The sequence below is a fragment of the Protopterus annectens genome, chromosome 4.part1, assembly GCF_019279795.1.
Source record: "Protopterus annectens isolate FY-2018-M chromosome 4.part1, PAN1.0, whole genome shotgun sequence".
Taxonomy (NCBI): Eukaryota; Metazoa; Chordata; order Ceratodontiformes; family Protopteridae; genus Protopterus; species Protopterus annectens.
In genome coordinates this window covers 757,249,594-757,264,508 of record NC_056734.1, presented here as the reverse complement: position 1 = coordinate 757,264,508, position 14,915 = coordinate 757,249,594, and the positions used below count along the sequence as shown (strand labels likewise).

Here is a 14,915-nt window from a genome sequence, read left to right as displayed (position 1 = left end):
AAACAAATTCCTCATACAGAAGGAAGGAATATTGGAAACTTTACTGTTACAATGACCTCTGCTCAAAGAACTAACCCATTACCTTTCTCAATGTGAGTTAACGCAATAAGAAATTATAACATTTGTGTAGAATCCCAGCAAGTAACTGCGTAGACCTATGAAGTGAACAGTTACAGGATCCCCCATAGCAAAGCCATGCGAAACCCTGTCCTGTCCCTACATTGTGCCTTCAGCTTGTATTTTTTCTTCATATGGCAGCAGTCGTGTGGATGCCTGGGGTTCTGCAATAGGCAACCACTGTATACACTCAAGGTGCAATAGATAGCCCAATGGGCAGAAAACTGTTAACGTAAGCCAGACACAGCAAATCTCAAAAATTTCCAGAAACTGGGAGCAGTAGGAACACAATGATAGGCATCCCTGAGATCTGGAGTCACCATGAAACAGTGGACTAGAAGCAATGCTAGGATTGACTGTAAGGTGAGCGTTTTGAATTTTGGAACTTTTACAATTGTGTTTAGAATAGACAGATCTAGGATGGGTCTCCTAGAGTGCTCCTTTTTTGGTACCAAAAAGTTTCCTTTGTGCATTACAGGCCTGGGTACTATGACCCTTGCTTCTACAATGGAGTGCTGAAGGAAACAGCTCTGTCTGGTTTGATGGGTATAGGGGAATTCCCCTGCAAGGAGAAGGATTTTCTATCCACTGACAAGTGCATACTCTCCAAATTATTCTCAGAACTCATTTGTCTGAAACTATTTGCTGCCAGGCTGCAGGGTTGAGAGACAGCTTAGGGGACGGAGAAGGAGAAAGAAGGGCAGAGAGGATGGTGCTCTTTGACTCGATGACATAATCATTACTTTGCAGGGGGTTGATCCTTTCAGAAGAGAACCCCTCTTGTTTTATTTTAAAGAATTATCCACCTGCTATTTCGTTTTCGATACCTGAGTTTTCTTTCGCTGGGATTGTTGTTTGTTCTGCCCCTTGAAGGAAGACGCTTTGTTTGGAGAGAACTTGAGTACAAGAAACATTGCAGACAGCCCATATATTAATTTGCCTCTATCATCCCACTGTTTGAGAATTTGTGTAACAGAAGGCCCAAACACCAATTCAGAACTTAAAGATGAATTCAAAATGTCGGCCTTTAAATTATCAGAGATGTTCTGATTAAGTAATCAAGCACACTGTCTTAAAACAAAAGGTGAAGAAGCATTTCTAGTGACTGTATCTGCTCATTCAAGCATACCTCTCAAAGCACATTTGGATCCTGGAATCAAATTAGAAACAACTCTATTCATGTAACACTTTTGCTCTGCAGGTAAGGATGCAGCAAAATCATCCAAACTGTATGACATTTCTACATATAGCCTTGATAATCTAACATTCCAAAGGCTAGATTGCTATAAAGAGACATCCTTTTTCCATTGAGAGCTAACCATTCTCCCGCTTAACCAAGGGGTGCTGGATTAGATGAAGCCAAGGACTTTTTATATGAGCAAGTAGCTGGAGAGATCACATCTGAATCAGCAGTCAAATTAGAAAACACATCTGCCATATCAGAGAAGACCCTATATTTTCTATGAGCTTTTTTAGGAACAGCTGCAAAAGATACTGGTACCCTAGAAGCAGTTTTATAAACATCTTCTAAGGCCGGTAGGGGGGTGAGTAGAATGCCACAGAATTAAGCATCTCTTCCTCTATAAGGTCATATACCCTTGTGAGGCTCAGTGGTAGTTTCTGTCTGTTCCCAAGCAAAAATATCACTAAATCTAGCAATCATCTGAGGAAAAGTGAACACCTGTTTGGACTTAAGCTCAAATTCACCTTTCTGATAACAAGAATGATGCAACTAAGTGTCAGCTAGGAAATCACCTTTGCCCTCATCATTCTCTGAAACAACAGAAGGGTCCCTAACCAAACTAGCACTTGAGCCACATATAGCTTCATAGATTAGTACTGGGCTAACTGCCTTTGTGAGCCATTTTAAGTCTAGCCAATTACCCCATGTGAGAGTCAAACCCTGCACCTTGTGTCTGTAAGGTAAACACCTTAACCATTATACCAACCTTCAACCATAAGTAAGTACTAGGCTAGCTGCCTTTATGGGCCATTTTAAGCCTAGCCAATTTCCTCTTGGTGAGAATCAAACCCTGTACTTCTTCTCTTTGAGGTAAATACCTCAACCATTATGCTAACTCTCCCCTGGGAACACAACCACCAGAATAGTTATATGCAGTGCATTCTTAGCCAAGAAAACCATTCAGCCTTATAAACAGCTATAATCTGATTACCAGCTGTATAAAGCTTCTGTTTCTTTTTCCTTGTGAATTTCACTACTAGATAAAATATCTGAGGACACAGTATTATATTTGGTAAGGATTCTCTTACCCTGGAGTACTCCTGCATCTAAAGGGTTTGGATCTCCCAGCAAGATATGTCTAAGCCCTATTACATAGTGGCTGGCAAAGCTACACTAGAGGGAGACAAGGCAAAGGTAAGTGGTCTGCGTGCTGAGCAACTAGTGCCCTGACAGAATCACTAACCATAGGCTGAGTTATATTTTTATTTTATTTTATTCTTTTAGGTGAAAACGGATTTGATGGGGAGTACCACAGCTGCGATCCATCAAGTCATGGGACAAAATAACTGACAGTAATGGATAATGTATCACAATAATAACTTAAAGTTTCTAATAATAAGTATGCCCCCACATAACTAAATTCTGTTATTATCACACAAAAAAGTTTGGTTTTAAATATGTTCGGAATTCTTTTACATCTGACAGGTTGAAGAATTTCCAGTACACAAAGTCCAAACACCAAGCAACCATTGTGCAAAACCAGTGTTAATAATTAGCTCCACACACTTTAACCACATTAAACTGTCATAAAATAACATTTAATAGCAATTTATTTATTTATTTTTTTGCAGAGAGGAAAATCTGCCCAGTGCATTCAGATAACTCCATTTGTTGTAAATCTGTGTTCCAGTATTAAAACACAAAAAACAAAGGCATAGATATAGTAAAAAATGAGTAAATGCTGAAAAAAAATGTAAGTTCTACAATATTTTACTGTCAAAAGATGAAAATGAAGTAGAGTAACAAACAGTAAAGACAGGCCTCTAGTGTCTAACAACAAACATACATACTGCACTTCTGAGAGAAATACTGAAAGTTTACTCAGAAACAGTAAAAGTAAACATTTGTCAAAAATAGAAGACAAACACTGGTACAAACAGAAATTCCCACAGGAATTACTGTAAACACTGAGATAAAATCATAAAAATAGAAACAGAACAATAAATATAATAAGAAAATTAGTGAAAGGGATTCTCCCAATGGGGCTTGTCTAAGCAGAAAGCTGGAAAAATCATTACTGGATCCTGTGAGGAGTTGATGGACCTTCTTCAGATGGCAGAAAAAGGCTGAACACTTACTTCCTGTGACAGCTAAAGGCTTCCCTCTCAGGATATGTTCAGTCAATCAGCTGTCTTTTCTCTGGTATGGAAGTTGTGAATTCAATAGTAGGAACCTTGATCGAATTTACAGATTGTTCCACAAGGTACAATAACTCGGTTAGACTAGACAGAAATTATATTTCACGGGAGTATGTATATTAAACTGAAAGCTTTGAAACACATCCAATGACTATTTAAGATTACGCAAAGATAAAAACTAAGATAAAGATGCAGGGCAATTAAGTAAAAATGAGACACTGGTACTTTCCCATTTATCTGTTAGAGAAGAATTTAAGAAATGGGTACTGGAAATGATTTGAGATTTATTAGAGAAAACAGCATTTTCTTCAAAAGGGATAGCTAGTGAGTAGAATAAAATGGTAAAGGAGTTTAAAAACAGGATAGAAATGAGAGAAAGTGATATAGTGAAAATGTAATAGGAATTATTTAGAGGGGTTGACAAAGTTTAAAATATTGCAGAATAAGGGAAATCTCGAATAGCACAAGTAAAATATTATAAATCAAAGTGGAATGGTATGATAATAAAACAGAGGAGGGGAGCTGTAAAAGTAAGGAGAATGTAGGAATTTAGTTGCAAGTCCTCGAGAATGACAACAACCATACACAGTATTATATTTTTATAGTAGAAGAAAATATTCCATGAACTAAGCCAACAAAGGCAGAGAGAAAAGGGATTTTATTAATTGGAATGACTGTAAGCAGAGGTACAGAAAATATGACCAGGGGCTGTAATTTATTGGAGTAAACTAGTAAAGGAACCAAGGCAATGGGAGCAAAAAATGTACAGGGAAAAGTAATAAACTGGGATGAGCTCAAGCAGTCTGCATTGCAGGTTAGAGGCTGCCTTCCCTGGCAGGGATTGATAGAATAAAGAGAAAGGGATTAGGGGAATGCTACACGAAAGACCAGCTCTGGTAGATTTTTAAGTCAGTCTAGAACAAATGCTGTTATTAAAAAGGAATCATGCTCAATAATAGCCTCGCATCAGGCTTTGTGCTCACTGAATGGCACACAGCAACAGTTATCCCACTCCACAAAGGGGGAGCCACCACTGATCCTGGGAACTATCGACCTATTAGCCTGATGAGCCTGGTCTGCAAGGCCATGGAACATACATCATGGAACTCATAAACAAAAACATTGGTAACCTCCAAACTCTGGATCCCACCCAGTTCGGGTTTGTGAAAGGCAGATCATGCCTCCTGAACCTGATTGACTTCTTTGAGGAAGTCACCAAAGCTGTAGATGAGGGTAAGGTGGTTCACACAGCCTATCTTGACCTCGCCAAGGCTTTCGACACCATCCCCCATTCTGGAATTATAGCTAAACTCACTAAACTAGGTATAGATCCCTACATCACAAGATGGGTTGCCAACTGGCTTACTGACAGAACCCACACTGTAAAAGTTGCAGACTCCAAATCTGACCTCAAAGCAGTGACAAGTGGAGTACCACAGGGATCCATCCTGGGACCTCTCTTGCTACTTCTCTGAAGTAAAGGCTAACACAGAAGGCATCCGGCTAACGAAGTTCGCAGATGACTGCAAATTAGGAGCCATAGTCAAGTCCCCAAATGATGTGGACATCCTACAGAAGGGCCTCGCTGAGACAAATGCCTGGTGTCAGAGCCATGGCCTCAAGCTCAATGCCAAAAAGTGCAGTGTCATCCCCTTTGATAAAAACTCTGTACCCATGAACTACCACATAGGCAGCAATCTACTTAACACTGAATGTGTGATAAGAGACCTTGGGACCCAGGTGGACAGTAGTCTCTCCTTTGATAGTCACATCGCCACAGTAGTCAGGAAGTCCTACTACGTGGCACACCTCATCATCAAAGGGTTCTCATCCAGGAAAAAAGAGGTTATTGTTCCCCTCTACTCGACACTCATTAGACCCGTTATAGAGTGCAACGCCCCTTTTGGAATGTACCTCACAAGACATCTGCAGCAGCTGGAAAGGCCACAGAAGTACCTCACAAAGAGAATTACTGGCCTCAAATAAATGCCCTACAGTGACCGCCTCAAAAAACTCCAGCTTTAATTCGTAGCATATCGCCTACTCCGAGGTGATCTCTGCCTAACATATAAAGCTATGTCAAACCCAGAGCTGTTGGACATGCGACACCTAAAGAAATCCCAATCCCTCCGAGCTACACTCTCTAGGGACCTAAACCTTGTCACCACAATAAACAAGACATGCTGGAGGGATAGATTCCTGTTCCAGAGACTTCTCATACTTTGGAACAGGCTACCCATCTATATCAAGCAAAGTTCTTCATTAGCACTCTTCAAGAAAAATCTTGATGAGTGGATGGGAAATAGGAAATACACCCCAGGGATCACTTCTGTGTCTCTGCTCGACAGTGACACAGGAAAATAACTTCCTTGGGTGGGGTAAGCCAGGGAACCTTGTTGGCTAGGCTTACGTAGGCCCTTAGGCCGATAGCCTAGTACCTATCTATGAACCTATAGATAATTAGTATGGTATATATATCATCGCATGATAAAGTACAGCTGTATAAAATCTCACCATAATTGTAGATATCCTACTTTTCACTTTTGCAGTATTCTTTGCCCTTGAGATGTCCTGCCAAGGATTGCCTAACATCTGGCAAGTATAACAAAGCCTTTACACCTTATAGGTGTTGTACATCAGACATATGTCCTATGTGAAAAACATAAGGCACATATATGTTGTACAGATGCCTAATCCTCAGAACTTAAGTGCCACAGCAGAACCAGAGCAACCCCTGAAAAACAAGAACATGACCATTTAGGAAGGGAAGCAGAAGGAGATAAGGACAGAACAGAAACCCCCTTGGGCAACAGTAGGGAAAGACAAAGCAAAAAGGGAAGGAGGGAGTGACCAAATACTGCAAAAGTGAGAAGTAGGACATCTAATGTTATGGTAAGATCTTACACAATTTTACTATGTCCTTCTTTCTAGTATTTCTTACCCTTTTGAGAGTACAAAAGCTACTGGAAAGTATGGGAGGAGGAAACTCCTGAAGGATAGCCCTGGCAAATCCTGTCTTTGTCCTGGAAATGACATCCAACTTATAACGTTTGGTAAAAGTGTAAACAGAAGACAAAGTGAGAGCTTCCAAAATGAGTCTAGTATCCACACCCCGGAAGAAGCACCTGAAGAGGCAACTGCCCTGGTAGAATGAGCACGAACAGAAGAGGAATGCTTCTTGCCATGAAAATAATAACAAAAGGAAATGACCTTAGATATCCAGGAGGAGATGGTTTGTTTAGAAACTGCCAAACTCAATTTTCTTGCATAAAAAGAAAATGAAAGTTATGTATTCGCCATAAAGATAGATCCATGTTGTCCTGTTTTCATCCGGTTCAACATATGGGTCTCGGATCCAACTCAAACTCAGTCTCAGCACCTCCAAATACATAGATCCAGGGCTCTGAATCCTCCCCTACCCATAATCCTTTTCTGCCTCTCCCTGAATACCTCAGATCAAGTTTGCCCAGTAACTATATGATATATTATTGAAGACTATGCTAAAACCAGGTGTAAACATATGAAGAAGCAGTCATTTCATTTTGATGACTGTAAGATTTCTCAGCCATCCATTCTTTGAGGTAACATAGGTGACAATATGGAAGGGGGAAGGATGGAGGGATGCTAATCCAAATGAAAATAGGGCAACAAGGCTCTGTTGTTATGGTGTTTACATAACATTTGTATCATATGTTGCCCTTTTTCATCTGATTCAACAGATGGGACAGATTCCCTAGCTACCAATTTTCTGGGATGCATCAAGGAATGATATTCCTGAGCACAGCAGAGCCAAAGGAAGAGCATGATCTGGACTGCACATCCATTTTATAATAAGACATAAAAGTGTGAACAGTTGACCATGTTGCAACAGTACAAACCTCATCAATTGGTACATTTTGTTGAAAAAATGGAAGTTGGCAGGGAGGAATGTGACAAGTACAATCCAAAAGAGAACTCGCATGACAGGCAGGTGCACGGACAAAGTAAATAGCTCAAAGTCAAAAAGGCAGCCAGCACCAGAGTGAATATATCCAAAATATATATTTATTCTGACCCAAACAACAGACCGGTTTCAGCGGCACAAAGCCTTTTTCAGTGATAGTATAATGCTCCATCACCTAGCTTAATACAGCCATATAATAATTGGCTAATAAGTAAATAGATAAGGACAATTACACATTTAAAGATGTATTACCACAAATAAAAATAAACATAAAAATTATTTATATAAACATACTGAAAGCAGAAAATGAGTCATATCTTAAAATTTACATGGTGAAGAAATACAGGCCTGGTTAAACACCTAATATATATATCAATATTACCATAGAGATCCAATAAGTGCTCGAACACCCCTGGTAGTGTCTCTTCGGGTTTCGTTGTATGGCCAAGCTTTTAGTGGCAAAATTTCCCTGTACGCTGAACAATGTTACCACTTGCAGCAAAAGACTCTGCGACTGTAAACTATGTAATTCTTGTTGTTCCTCTAAACAGCATGCCAGTCCAAAATGTTATAAAACTAATTTATTGAAACGTAGCGTGTATAAAACAAATACGTTAAAACTGAAGTCCCAATCACTTTTCCTGCACACTCGCTCGCTAGTTATACATTAATCCAAATGCGTTGGTGTACAAAATGCGAAACAAGGTCTTTAAACAACCTGCGTTGGTATGCAGAATACGAAACAAAATCAGTACACTCAATAAACTGTCATGAACAACTTAGCGAATAAGGGTTTAGCGCTTTCACCCAAATCTTTTGGGCTTCTTCAGAACACCACTGTTCAAGACAATCAAATATTTAAAACCTTTTAGGCGCCAAAACTAGCCCCAACTATTTGAATGTTTAAAGTGACAGTGCTCTATACGTAGCTAGAATATTATGGAGTTAAATATTAATGTGTCTGATATGATCGCTTGTTCCAAAAAGATATTTCCAAAATAACTTTTCAATAAAAATATATATACAATATCTAATTACATGTATATAATAATAACTAATAATTAATACTTAATTATTATATACTAATAAAACTTGTAAAACTTATAAAATTAAGTTGAATACAACTGATTATACAACATTACAATATAGAATACATTTCAATTCAGTGACTGATGTGCCCTGATGTTTGTAAATAATTGATTACTCAGCTAATGTCCATCACTAGACTATCTATACCTAATTTTTAGATATACATACTGTAATTAATTTGTGTATTTAATAATAGATTCCAAGTGCAATCAATTCATATACTGGTTGATAATGTTAACTAAATTTTAACTACAACATGGTTGTAATTAAAATACAAATGGAGACAAAAATAAATAATAATAAAGCTAAATTAATAAAACAAAAATGCTAAAACAAAAATACAGTCCCTAGAACACTACAAAATGTTGTGCAATTACCAAATAGGATGTTATCCATGTTCATGTTCTAAGTGACAACTCAGTATAAACTGGATGTAGTGACTAATAAACTATAGCTTATAAATTTACTTATTAACCTCCAGAATAGCTTTCAATGAAATACTATCATTGAGTCCCGGGGGATTAGTTGCATCTGTATAGATTTGCCACCATGTTTCTCTGTAATTTAGGTATTTTTTGTTATCCCTACCTCTAGGATCATTACAAACTTGATCTAATAGGGCAAACTTAAAATGATGTTTGGGACCTTCATGTTCTATGTGTTTAAATAATGCACTTTTCTGATCTTTCTTTCTAATATTGTACATGTGCTCATAAATACGTTTTTTTAAACATCTTTGCGTTTTTCCCACATAATAACCAAAACACTCTTGACAAACAGCAATATAGACAACCATCTTGGAATTACAATTCCCTTTGATGGGTCTAATTCTAGATCTAACAATGTTGTTTAGTGTAATTTCCTTTGCGTTTGTATACAGATGCAACTATTCCCCCGGGACCATCCACTTATAGAAGCATTCTCAAAATTAACAGAGGATGAGATACATAAATACTATAGTAATTGTAACATCAAACATGGGGTTGGCATGAGGGACAATTTGACTCACAAGGAAAGAATTAGTCTTAAGAAATTACAGAATGATACAACCATCACAATTAGACCAGTCGACAAAGGTGGTCGAGTAGTTGTGATGGACACTGAGAGATATCAGATGTCCATGGAGTATATGCTCAATGACATTTATTATGAACCCATTTCCATAGAGGCAGTACAGGACATAATTGGATATGTTAAGGATACTTTACTTGATATTCACAAGAGCAGACTAATAGATAAAGACCTATATGATTATCTAGTTATTAAAACACCTGTCATTCCAATTATAAATGGTCTACCCAAAATACATAAGGATGCCCGTAACCCACCCATGAGACCAATAGTTTCAGGCCGTGGGTGGGTTACTGAGCATTTATCTGTCTATACGGAGAAATACCTAAGAAGGGTATTAAACAACAATAAATTTGTATTAAAAGACTAAACAGTTCCTAGTTGAGTTATATGAGAACATCAAGCAATTTGATAGTACTGATACATTTATTTTTGCCACCTTTGATGTACAATCATTATTCACGGTTATTCCCAATAATCTGGGACTTGCATATATAACTGATTATTTGAAGGAACATAGTGATTATACCATAGTGTCAATAGACCTTATAGTTCATTTTTTGGAACTTGTTTTGGAGAATAACTTATTCATGTTCAAAGATGTCACATATAGACAGCTGGATGGCATAGCAATGGGCACTCCTTGTGCCAATAGCTACGCCAATATGGTTCTAGCTTATTGGGAAGAACATGTCCTTTTTTCTGAGACTCTATTTAGAGAACGCGTTGTTTTCTATCGTCACTTTGTCGATGATTTGTTTATTCTTTGGAATGGGACCAAAGATGAACTGGAGTCAATGCTCCTTGTTATGAACAATTTGACAAATTGTTTTAAATTTACAATGCAATTCTCTACTCATAAGATAGAATTCTTAGATATATTCATTGAGAGACTGCCCAATGGATTCATAAATACTGGTGTACATCGCAAAGCTTGTTATAGCAATTCTTTACTGCTGAGATCGAGCATGCACCCACCCTTTGTTTTCAAGAATGTTATGAAAGGCCAAGCAATCAGAGCATCTAGGTTGAATCCCACTAATGAAGGATTTATGTCAGAAATGGATGACCTGAAGGGAAGGTTGATAGACACAGGATATAATATAAATGAAGTAAATGCATACTTGGAAGAAGCCAATGTATTACGTTCATCAGTAGCTACACCATATTTTGGACCCCATAATGCCAATGAGATCAGCAAAGAGAATAGCTTCGATAGATATGTTAAATTTACACCACCCTTCTCTTCGGATTATTCTGAGATTAGGGGAATTGTTATAAAGCATTGGGACATCTTGCAGGTTGATAGTGACCTGAAAGAGATAGTGGGTGATAGACCACGCTTTCTATTTACGAATAAGAAGAATCTGAAGAGAATATTATGTTCTACCAAATCTGAAATGGGCCCCAAGAGAGATGGATACACCAAGCCCTGTGGCCATTGTAATTTTTGTTCCTCCATTGATACCAACACCACGTTCTTTCATCCTGATTTAAAAACCATATTTAGAACCAATGCAGATGCTGATTGTATGAGCATCAATGTGGTGTATTTAGCTGTATGCCAGGCATGCCTGTCTTTTTAAGTGGGTAAGACCAATCGTACATTTAGAGACAGGATACGTGAGCATTTATATCACATTAGGAAAAGATCGAGCCACAATGCATTGGCTAAGCATATTACTTTATTTGGGGAATCGCACAGTTTCTTGTTCAGAATTCTTGAAGTTGTGATTCCCAATAAAAGGGGTGGAGATATCAGGACCCTTACAGAAAGTAAGTAAAGTGAATGGATAGTTCTTTTAAGAGCTGATAAAGGGTCTGGGCTTAATGAAATAGCATCCATAAAACCTAAACTAAGACAGCGTAGGAATGTGAGATGATTCTTATGTCTTATACACTATAACACAAGTCTGTATCTATAAGAGTGCATGCATATATGAGATGTTTAGGTATGCATATCCACATTTTGCACACACTGAGCACAATTGTTGTATATATATATTTGTATAGCTTCCATATGTATACACATTTTTATAAGTATAGTTTTTATAAAGTTCATTAGATGGATTATTCCATCTAATAAGTTTTTAAAAAGTGTTTTAGGATAATTTTGCTTTTTATATACATCATTTCTCCTTTAAATTGTAATGATGTTAATTGTTTAATTGACTTACTTGCTATATATGTATGATCCTACTTCAGTCATTTTGAGAAGGATCTGAGGAAGCTATTCGTAGTGAAAGCGCTTATCCAAAGTTTGTTTCTGGAACAATAAATTCGTGGAGTTTTAACGTTTGTGGATCGTTTGTACTTTGTGACAGTTTCATCTCAGAGTTTGTTACAGCTCGCTTCGCACCATCCCATATGTTTTTTGAGTGCTTTATTTATTATTCTTTGGGACAGTTGCGTTTACCAGATTTAACAGTGGTATATCTCTGTTTTGTGTAGTTAAAATTTAGTTAACATTATCAACCAGTATATGAATTGATTGCACTTGGAATCTATTATTAAATACACAAATTAATTACAGTATGTATATCTAAAAATTAGGTATAGATAGTCTAGTGACGGACATTAGCTGAGTAATCAATTATTTACAAACATCAGGGCACATCAGTCACTGAATTGAAATGTATTCTATATTGTAATGTTGTATAATCAGTTGTATTCAACTTAATTTTATAAGTTTTACAAGTTTTATTAGTATATAACAATTAAGTATTAATTATTAGTTATTATTATATACATGTAATTAGATATTGTATATATATTTTTATTGAAAAGTTATTTTGGAAATATCTTTTTGGAACAAGCGATCATATCAGACACATTAATATTTAACTCCATAATATTCTAGCTATGTATAGAGCACTGTCACTTTAAACATTCAAATAGTTGGGGCTAGTTTTGGCGCCTAAAAGGTTTTAAATATTTGATTGCCTTGAACAATGGTGTTCTGAAGAAGCCCATAAGATTTGGGTGAAAGCGCTAAACCCTTATTCGCTAAGTTGTTCATGACAGTTTATTGAGTGTACTGATTTTGTTTCGTATTCTGCATACCAACGCAGGTTGTTTAAAGACCTTGTTTTGCATTTTGTACACCAACGCATTTGGATTAATGTATAACTAGCGAGCGAGTGTGCAGGAAAAGTGATTGGGACTTCAGTTTTAATGAATTTGTTTTATACACGCTACATTTCAATAAATTAGTTTTATAACATTTTGGACTGGCATGCTGTTTAGAGGAACAACAAGAATTACATAGTTTACAGTCGCAGAGTCTTTTGCTGCAAGTGGTAACATTGTTCAGCGTAAAGGGAAATTTTGCCACTAAAAGCTTGGCCATACAACAAAACCCGAAGAGACACTACCAGGGGTGTTCGAGCACTTATTGGATCTCTATGGTAATATTAATTTATTGTTTAATTGTTGGAGAACATTATTAAGTTGCATTTTTTCCATGGAGAACACCGGTGACAATACACCCGTAAAGGAAGACACACAAATGAAAGATATTCAGTTATTGAAAGAAGAAATGTTAAAAATAAAGGGTGATATGGCCAAAATTATGGAGCTTATGCAGACTAATATAGAAAATACTGTTAAATGCAGCGACAAAGTAGCAGCATGCTGTTTGACTAATACTGAGATACAAGACCAGCATCATTCGGTGACTGATAAGCAGGGAGAAGAGCGTCCGACGTTTTTCACTAACAAGCCTTTCAAGACTATTCAGAAAACACATTTAAAGAATACCAGTACTGATTCATTGCTAGACAATTTTCCTATCCCAAATGGGCAAGGTAATATGGATAAAGAATGTCCAATTGATATGGAGTACAATTTCAACAGCACAGAACCTGTACACAGTAGTAACCACAATGGTTCCAACTTTACATTTGATTTTTCCATTTATGAAGTAGAAGAAGAAGTTAATCGGGTGGGCACTAAGTCTAAGAGAACTATTCCTATTAAGACATACTCCCATGCAGCAGGACAACAAGTGTATGCCAATAAAGGTACTGTACCCACCACTAAATCACAAAAGTGTTCTACTAATGTTGGACCAAACAATGGTAATAGTTTTAATCAATTTAACAGGTTTATGGAAATGAATTGTAACATGGACAGAGAAGACATGGGGCATAATAATCACCCTCATACTAATGAAATCATGGGGACATTAAAGGACATGATGTTCTTAATGGGGAAAAAATTGAAAAATATTAATAGTTTAAAGTTAGACAACGCATATTTACATAAATGTATTTCTATGAAAATTGTTCCCAAAGGGTTAAGATTTTTTAAGCAACCCATGGGCTTGTATTTGAATGACCAAGTTATCAATGGATTTAACCAGTTGTTTGATGAATGTGGTATGAAATTTATGCGATTAATAATTAAGTTTAATGACGAAAAATTATGTAGACTTATTCAGGAAACTGAAGACTTAAATATGAAAATTACAACTGATTTGTTATTTACTGACTGGGAAAGGATGTATAACAAGCAATTCCATTTAGCAGAACAACTTTTACATACCTTAAGTGAAAACAAATGGAAAAAAATTAATAGAGATATGGAACATTACAAACAGGGAAAAGTATACATATGGGGTAGGAAGAATGAAAGTAATCATGAAACAGAGGGTAACAAAAACAATGCATTTAATCAATATGAAAATTATAATCAACGACAAAGTAATAATTCCCATTTTCCAAGAGATCAGATTCAGCAAGGAGAACCATACCAGAATCAAGGAAGGGATCATCATCAGAGAGACAGATACAGACAAAGGTATTGGGAAAATTCAAGAAGGTAGAGGAGAGGAATAGGAGAACTAGTAGTTCCACACAAGAAAGGACAGACATTACTGTTACTGGAATTACACATACTTTCAATGGTTTTAACATATACAATTATGCCAATGTCAAGATAAATCATGAGCATTTTGCACTTCTGTCGAAAGGAATGAAATTCATCCCAACCCCTCAATTCAATTTAGTAGACTGTTTGGTGGAAATAAAGAAATTCACTAGGAAGATGAACCTAGACATCATGTTCAATAGTGGGGACATTAAGGGAGCCAAAGTTTTTGAACAAAAAAGCAGTTCTATACTCAAAACTCCAAGTACATTTATACCAGCTAGTCATCCCACTATTGAGATCTATGAAAAAATAGTGTCTAGAGAAATTTATAAGTTGCATAGAGAACAGAGATATGCACAAGTCAATAGGAATATGACTAATGAAGAATTGGACTTACTTAAAAATTTGCAGTATAATGACAATTTAAGGATAATGAAACCAG

The 14,915-nt window shown here is 36.8% G+C and overlaps 1 protein-coding gene across 1 annotated transcript in view; it reads right to left on the bottom strand.

Annotated features, from left to right (window-relative positions):
• CCDC150 (coiled-coil domain containing 150) overlaps positions 1 to 14,915 on the bottom strand; it is a 2,807,665-nt gene that overhangs the window by 665,635 nt on the left and 2,127,115 nt on the right. The gene's annotated exons all lie outside the window — the stretch shown is intronic.